The sequence below is a fragment of the Arachis ipaensis genome, chromosome B07 (assembly GCF_000816755.2).
Source record: "Arachis ipaensis cultivar K30076 chromosome B07, Araip1.1, whole genome shotgun sequence".
Taxonomy (NCBI): Eukaryota; Viridiplantae; Streptophyta; class Magnoliopsida; order Fabales; family Fabaceae; genus Arachis; species Arachis ipaensis.
The window spans coordinates 45,425,758-45,433,150 of record NC_029791.2 but is presented as its reverse complement, the minus strand read 5'-3'; the positions used below and the strand labels follow the sequence as shown (position 1 = coordinate 45,433,150).

The 7,393-nt window shown below is 33.0% G+C and overlaps 1 long non-coding RNA gene across 2 annotated transcripts in view; it reads left to right on the top strand.

The window, feature by feature from the left end:
* Positions 1,954 to 7,393, top strand: part of LOC107609149 — a 6,075-nt gene continuing 635 nt past the window's right edge. Inside the window, exons 1-6 of one of the 2 annotated variants that reach the window (XR_002351493.1) lie at positions 1,954 to 2,283; positions 2,548 to 2,649; positions 2,783 to 2,890; positions 4,231 to 4,971; positions 5,507 to 6,253; positions 6,666 to 6,732. This is a non-coding gene — a long non-coding RNA (uncharacterized LOC107609149). Of the gene's footprint in view, positions 2,284 to 2,547; positions 2,650 to 2,782; positions 2,891 to 4,192; positions 4,972 to 5,506; positions 6,254 to 6,665; positions 6,733 to 7,393 lie in introns of both variants that reach the window. The other variant, XR_002351492.1, reaches the window with a different exon arrangement.

The following is a 7,393-nucleotide window of genomic DNA, read 5'->3' as shown; positions in this document are numbered from 1 at the left end:
TTGTGCTCTGTTTGCTAATTTTTAATGTGAAATTGTTAAATTGCTAATTTTTGCTGATTTTGTGATTCTGCTCTTTTTAAGTTTTTTTTTTAATTTCGGAAATTTTTGTTGAAATTTTCTTGTTGCTGCTAAAAATGGAAATCAAATCATTATTGGAATTTTTGTTTAGGGATTAGGGATTACTTATTGCGATTTTGTAATATTTGTTGAAATTTCAGATTTAGTATGATTAGGGATTACTTGCTGCTAATGAAATTTCAAGTTTAGTGTAATTAGGGATTACTTGTTGCTGTTTTCTAATGTTTGTTGCTGAATGCTAAAAATAGAAATCAAATCAAATGCTATTTTTTATTTTCAAATGGCTGTTGTTAACTTTTGTGCAGAAAGATGTTGGTCGTTCCAAGGTTTCAAAGTCCCGTTTTGTACATGGGAGAAATTTTGTTATTGTAAGATCCATCTCCTTTTCTACCCGTAGTGAACAAGATTAGCAAGATACAAATGATGATATGTTTCCTCTAAGGCCTCACTAAAGTCATATATGTTTTATGTACTTCCAATTTCGTAGTCCTACTTTCTATTTTTAAATTCACAGTGAAGAAATCTAATCCATTTTCCAAGCTTTACGTTTCAAGCAAGAAATGGGTTGTGTTTATTATTCCACCTAGTGTTGTGGTTCCCGTTCCTGTCATAATTATTTTATGGGTTAGAAATTATGAATTATCTCAATTAGTTGCTAGTGTTTGAAAATATTGTATGTTGATAATAGACAAAATGACAGCCACTTTTATGAGTACGAGTATGTTACACTGCTGGGATATTTTACTTAGTTCCTGAGTGGTTGTCTTGTTAGTAACATTTTAGTTAGAGTGCCATTTTATTAGCTTATTGTCACTTTAAATCTTCTACAAAATAGTTTAATACACTAAAATAATTTTTTCATGTTGGCATTTAATATTTAAATACTTCTTTTTACTATTTAACTTTTGAATTTGTAGTTTGATAAGATCATATGAATTTGGTTGATAATATTTCATGTAGTATTTTAAATTTGGAAGATATTTTAAGTTTTATATTAGACTATAATTATATTTTAGGATGTTTATTTATAATTTATTTATTATTCTATTTTAAAACGATTTTTCCGGTTGAATCACCGGTTGAACCGGTTAGACCAATAAACCAGTAAACTAGTGACTAGAACGGTTTGATGACCAGTCCAGTTTTCTGAACCTTGGAAAAAATCTTAGAAAATCTATCCAATTTTGAATTTTCTTTTCCATGTTGTGTGCATATAAGCAGAAGACATATTATTATTAAAGGATTATTAGATGTTCATCATATGTAGCGAAAACAATAATAAAGTAATTCATAATAAAATTTTGAGTGTTTAAGATTTTATCCAAATAATACATATCATATATAAATATCTAAATATGTTTTATAGTAAAAATATTTTTTTTTTCAATTTTATAAACGTGTTATGCATATTTATATTGAGACCAATTCTTGCTATTAATTTTTTTATCAATAAAAATCAGATCTAATTTAAAAAACTCTTTTTAATTCATACCACCAAGAAATTATTTTTTAAGAATGATTAAACTCATGTATATTTAGTATATAAATGTAAATAAACAAAAATCCTGTGTTTCCTTTACTAGTGCTATACATATATAGTATAACGTCAGCACTAATTATATGAACTTAAAACAACTTCAGTTAGAATCTTATTTAAACTTAAATTTTAAATTTTAAAATTGTTCAGTTGCTCGTTAAGACACTACAAAAAAAAGAGTTTAAAATGGCATTTGTATTACGGCGGTTTTTAAAAACCGCCATAATATTTAGATATTGCGTCGTTTTGTGTTGTTACCATAATTGATTCGTATTTTGTGGCGGTTTTCGGTAATTCTGGCGGGTTTGAACCGCTATTGTCATTAACTATATTTAAAATACAAAAATTGACCAAACCCTCATTTCAAAAATGCTACCCTGTATCACCGTGTTCGAGCAAAAAGTTGAAACACTACGCGATCTCCTCTTGCGTTCTCCTTCGACGGCGATCTTCTCTGGTGATATCTCTTCCAGCGAAGATCTCCTCCACAGCGATCTCCTCTGGCGATGTCTGCTCAAGCGATGATCTCCTCCTGCGACGTCTGCTCCAGCGACGATCTCCCTCCTCCGATGTCTCCTCCAACGACGATCTCCTCCGGCTTCCTCCTTGTCGTCCTGTGTCCTCTCTGCCAAATCTTCAGTGTCTCCCTTTTTGTTCTGGATCAGCAGGTCAGCTCACTACTTTTCACATTCTAGGGTTCAAAAGTACGAATTATTTCTCTCTTTTGCTAGATTTTTTACCAATTCGATTGAAACATGAGAGTGCGTGAATACGTGGATATAAATTCCTTGTGATTTTTGTTGTTATTCATTTGGTACTGGTTTTTAAGCTTTTCTGAATTTGTTATTATTGGAGAAAAGTAAAACTGTGTATTTTGATTTTCTTATTTTTTCAATGTGCTGTGAGGTTTTGTTAGTGTGTTTGTGTTTTAGGTTGTAAATACTAAGTGGAGTATGTGAGAATGGCTCAAGAAAGTGGAAAAGCTTTGGTGTCACTTATAAACCAGGTATTAGATCTGGCAAAGATTGAAGTTGGTAAGCTGGAGCTTGAACCTTCGCTATTTTTCGTGCATGCTGTTTTGGATGATAAAATATACATTAAAATATACAACAATATTGTTATTACCTGCTTTGACATCCCTTTTTGGTTGTCTTCTCATCCTTGTAGAAGAAGTGGACTGGGACAATAATGGACAAGTCACTATCAGAGAGTTCCTCTTCGGTTTCATCAAATGAGTTGGAATTGATGCAGATGAATAGATGCATGATGCATTGTGTAAGAACAGATATACTTCTAAAAGGATTGCTTTAATTTCTATCATGCTGAATGTTTGAGTGTAAAGTTTTTCATTTTCTTAAAAGTGTGTTGGATAGATACAGAATTTGATTGTGGCAATGAATCAAGAAAAAAAAGAAAAAGAAAAAGGATGTGTATAGATAAATATATGTAGTCTGAGTCCTGCTTCATCACAAAGTAACACTGATACATCAAACTTTCTGTTATATACAACCTTCATAGACAATAAACTTATAGAATAGATAAAACATGGAGAGACAAAGAAGAAAATGTATGTTTTACAAAATTTAGTTTCCATTTTGGTTAATCCATTGTGTTCTGTAACTTCTTACTGTATTCCTAGAGCTTGGATTCTCCTAATGAGTGACAAAGAAATTGCATTTCTTTCTCTCCATTCTTTCCTGCTCTCTTTGTTCGGTTCGACGAGTAAGCTGTCCTTGCCATCAAGGATGCTTACAATTTGCCTCATGTGTGGCCTTAATTGTGGGTCACATCGGGTGCATGCGATTCCCAGTCTTATCAATCTCATCAGTTCTTTCTCATTGTACTCTCCATTGAGTCTTTCGTCTGCTAATTCCTTCCAATTGGCATAATACCACCATTTTGAAACAGTTTGATGTCAATTAGATCACCAAACCACATGCGCAGCCACTGCCTCCTCCTCTTATGTATGAATTGGCATAAGCCATACAAGAGCAGTTCTTCAAACACAGGTTTCTGCATTCATCTAAATTAATATTCTCATGCAGCTTAGTATGCTGAGTATCTGGCACTTTCAAGCCTGTATATTTGACAAACACATCAGTGCTTGTGACATTGCAGCTTAACGAATCGTCGCAAATGCATCCTTGTGAGGAGTTGTTTGAGTTCCATTCTTCTGGTGACTTTGGACTGAACCCTTTAAAGCATTGGCATACATGCTTTGATTTTGCTACACTGCAATAAGCATAGGCTCCACAAAGATCATATTTATCACACATATCACCTGGCGTTGATCCAGAAACTTTCCAATTCTGAAGATTGTCATCCCATAAATAACTTGTAAGAGATTGACTTGTTTGGCTTATTACACCTTTTCCAATGATAGAATCAACCTTGGTGTTATAACTATAGGATATCTCATCCTTGTTTGTGACAAAACTATCTTCAAAAACATATGTAAAGGACAGATCTTGGAATCCACTGAAGTAAAGGCCATTCCAAGGTCCAGAGCGATATACTTTTTGTGTGCCATTCATCATGTAATAGACTGGATAATACCTGATTTTTTAACACAAATAGGCCTTTGGATTTGATTCCCCTTCATTTCTTAACACAAGATTGCCACTGTCCAAGAGCTTCAATACCGGATTTTTTAATTAGGAAGGATTCTTGGTCTCGGAGCTCAATTTGGGGTCTATGAAATCATCACTGCCTTTTATAAGGGTAATTCCTATATTTTTTCTACAAATCAATTGTGTGGTAAATAGCATTTTATGATTCAGCTTTTTAGGAAATACTCACATAAGAAACTAGTATTGCTTTGTTCCAAATGACTATATGTCCCTCTTCATAAAACTGTACAATTTTAGTCCATGGATTTTCAAGGGTTGTCTTTGAAGTTCTAAAACTAGCAGCACAAAATAAAAAGCTATTTAGAGTCTTCTGCACAGGTATTTTACCCTCTTACTCTCTTTCTTTTTGTTTATATATTAATATATAGATTTTCAAGGGTATTTTGAATGTTGATTTTTTGCAAATTTTCGGTTTCAATTTTGTCCACCATTTCCCTTGATTAATGCCTGTGAACCCTGCATCTCTAGTTTGGTCATTATAGAAATTTGTGATCTGAACTTCAAATCTTTTGTGCTTGGTATTTTTTTATTTTTGACTCCTAATTTAATCTAGTTACCCTTTTTGTTCAAATGTGCTTCTCTTGACTCAGTTCAGATGAAGAAGTTGGTCCCTTGTCTCCTTTATTTGTTAGTATTACTACTGGATTGTCAGCTTTAGTTGCTGCTACGGCTTCTCATGCCTTTGATACTACAAGAACTAGATCACAGTGCACTGTGCTACCAAAGGTATATTTCACTTCAATTGATGGATCTGCTGTGTGATTTTTCCTGCTCCACCATGTTGTCCTCTGTGAAGCTTCTCCTTCTCCATCTTTGTTGAATTAGGTTTATATACAAATTCACATTCTCTTCTTTTAATTACTCATATTTTGTTTTGCAAATTGTTACTACTTCTATTTCTGTAATTTTAGGTTTTGATTTTCTTCCTTGTTAGCAGAAATTGGGGGTAAGGTCTTCATGTAATTTCTTCAATTTTTTCTTACATCTGTGTATACAAATTTTCATTCTCTTCGCGGTTTTGATTTGTAAATATGTTCTTGGTTGGTGCTTTACTGATTTGCATAGCACGTGTTTGATGAATTGCTTGAATGCTTATTTTTTTTGTTTATGCATTTATTCAATCATTGTTGTATGTGACATATCTCTTTTGCAGGTATATCACAAATTCTTTTATTAGCTTGAAACTTGTTTTTGTGCTTTGTTAAGTTATTTGCTTTAGAGAACAATGAAGTTGTTAACAATGAGGTTGTTTTATATGCAGGTGATGAAGATAAATAGATTTGGAACTATTTAGAAGATGGAAGCAACTTAAATAAGAACCACTTGAAGATAGACATCATCTTTTCATTCATCTGGTGAGTATTAACATGCTGAACTTAAATAGTGCTTGTGACCTTGAAATAATTAGTTTAAATTTAGTATTAGCATGCATTTTTCTTATCAGCCGAGGTTGCTGCAGTAGCTGCAAGAGCTTTAATGCCAGAGCAACATTGTCCTGGTGGTTTAGCAATTCCACTCACCAAGTAACTCACACAAGGCTTTAGGTTCTTAGTTACATCACTGCATGATGAAATTGTAGCCTCAAAACTAGTTACTGAGGTCACTAAAATCATAAGAACACATGTAGCAGCAACTAATTTCATGCTTATTTAATTAATTGTTATATGTGGTGGTGCTGATGGTGGTTTCAATTTGCATTCCTTTCCCTTGCTTAACTAATTAACTACTTGCCATTCCTTTTCCTTGCTTTTGAATGTAGTCCTCTTTACTTGATGAAGCTGTTTATGACAAAGAAAAATCCCGAGTTTCAGTAAGCTTATTATATAATTACAGTTAATATTATGCATATCTAGATATACACATTGTTTCAACTTTCAAGCAGAAAGGAAGAAAAATCAGACTTCTATCGTATTATATTGATTTGCCTTTGTAGTGGCCAAAGCAATTAAATGCTTCACTTGAGGAAGTTGATCCTGAGATTGCTGATATAATTGAGCTAGAGATGATGGTAGAGTTTTGCTTTTCAGTTTTCACCACACATATGGATTGACTTCTTGTTTTTGTTTTTGTGAAGGGGCTGAAACTCATAACCTCAAAAAATTTCACCTCTGTCTCTGTGATGGTTAATTTTAGCTTTGGGTTGATTAACTTTCTTATTCAGCTTTGGATATTGATCACTGCATAATAATGACATAATCTAAATGGAACTTTGTTATTTGAATTGAATAAGCTGGTTATTCATCCTGTTCTGAATAACTTGGCAAAATTATGAGGAGATTTTAACGCAACTAATACGTTTGGTGAAATAACAGTAGCTTCTCTATCATGTGTTTGCTTGAACACAATCTGGTATTGGGTTAAACACATAATAGTAACAAGCCATTATTCAGCTTTGGATATTGATCACTGCATAATATCAGGTCATGTTGTTAACGGAGTCCCTGCACCAAGCAACTATCATTCAATTAGGACAAATTCTACAAATGGGTGAGAACTCGTTCAACTCCACATGCTTCTTTTCTTATTTAATCAATCCATAAGGGTTTTTACTTTTTATTTGTACTCTAGTTTATTGAAGATCAATAAATCACTGTTAGTCAATTTATAATGTGTTTGGTGGCTTGACTCATACCTTGTTTCTAAAATTTTTATTCTATATAATTATCTTGCTGCCATTATAAGTTTTCTATTGTAGTATACCGCACAGCATCCTGTGAAAAATTTCCTCCATCTAAATTTATTACTTATAAAGATATAAAACAAATCATATGCCTTTAGCTAATAGCTTGAGCTTTAAGGAAATTAGGCCAAATAGAATCATAATGGCTCAATGGCTTAGTTGTGGCTATTTGAAGTTTTTCTCCTCTTTGTGCATTATGCTTGGAGTATCTTTGTGCATTGTGCATTATGCTTGGAGTAGTTAAATTGGTGGAAAATTGAGCAGCATGTTCCTATTCCTCTATTTTAGTAATAAAGGAGAGCATCACCGATCTTATTAATGGTAAGTCTAATTATAAGTCCCAAGGAGAAAATGCCATTCATCTCATACCCTTTGTGCTTTTCCTTTGTGCTTTCGTTCTTTGGATTTTCTCTCATCCCTGAACCTTATAATGATATACCCAAAAGATCAATAATATATAAGCTTAAT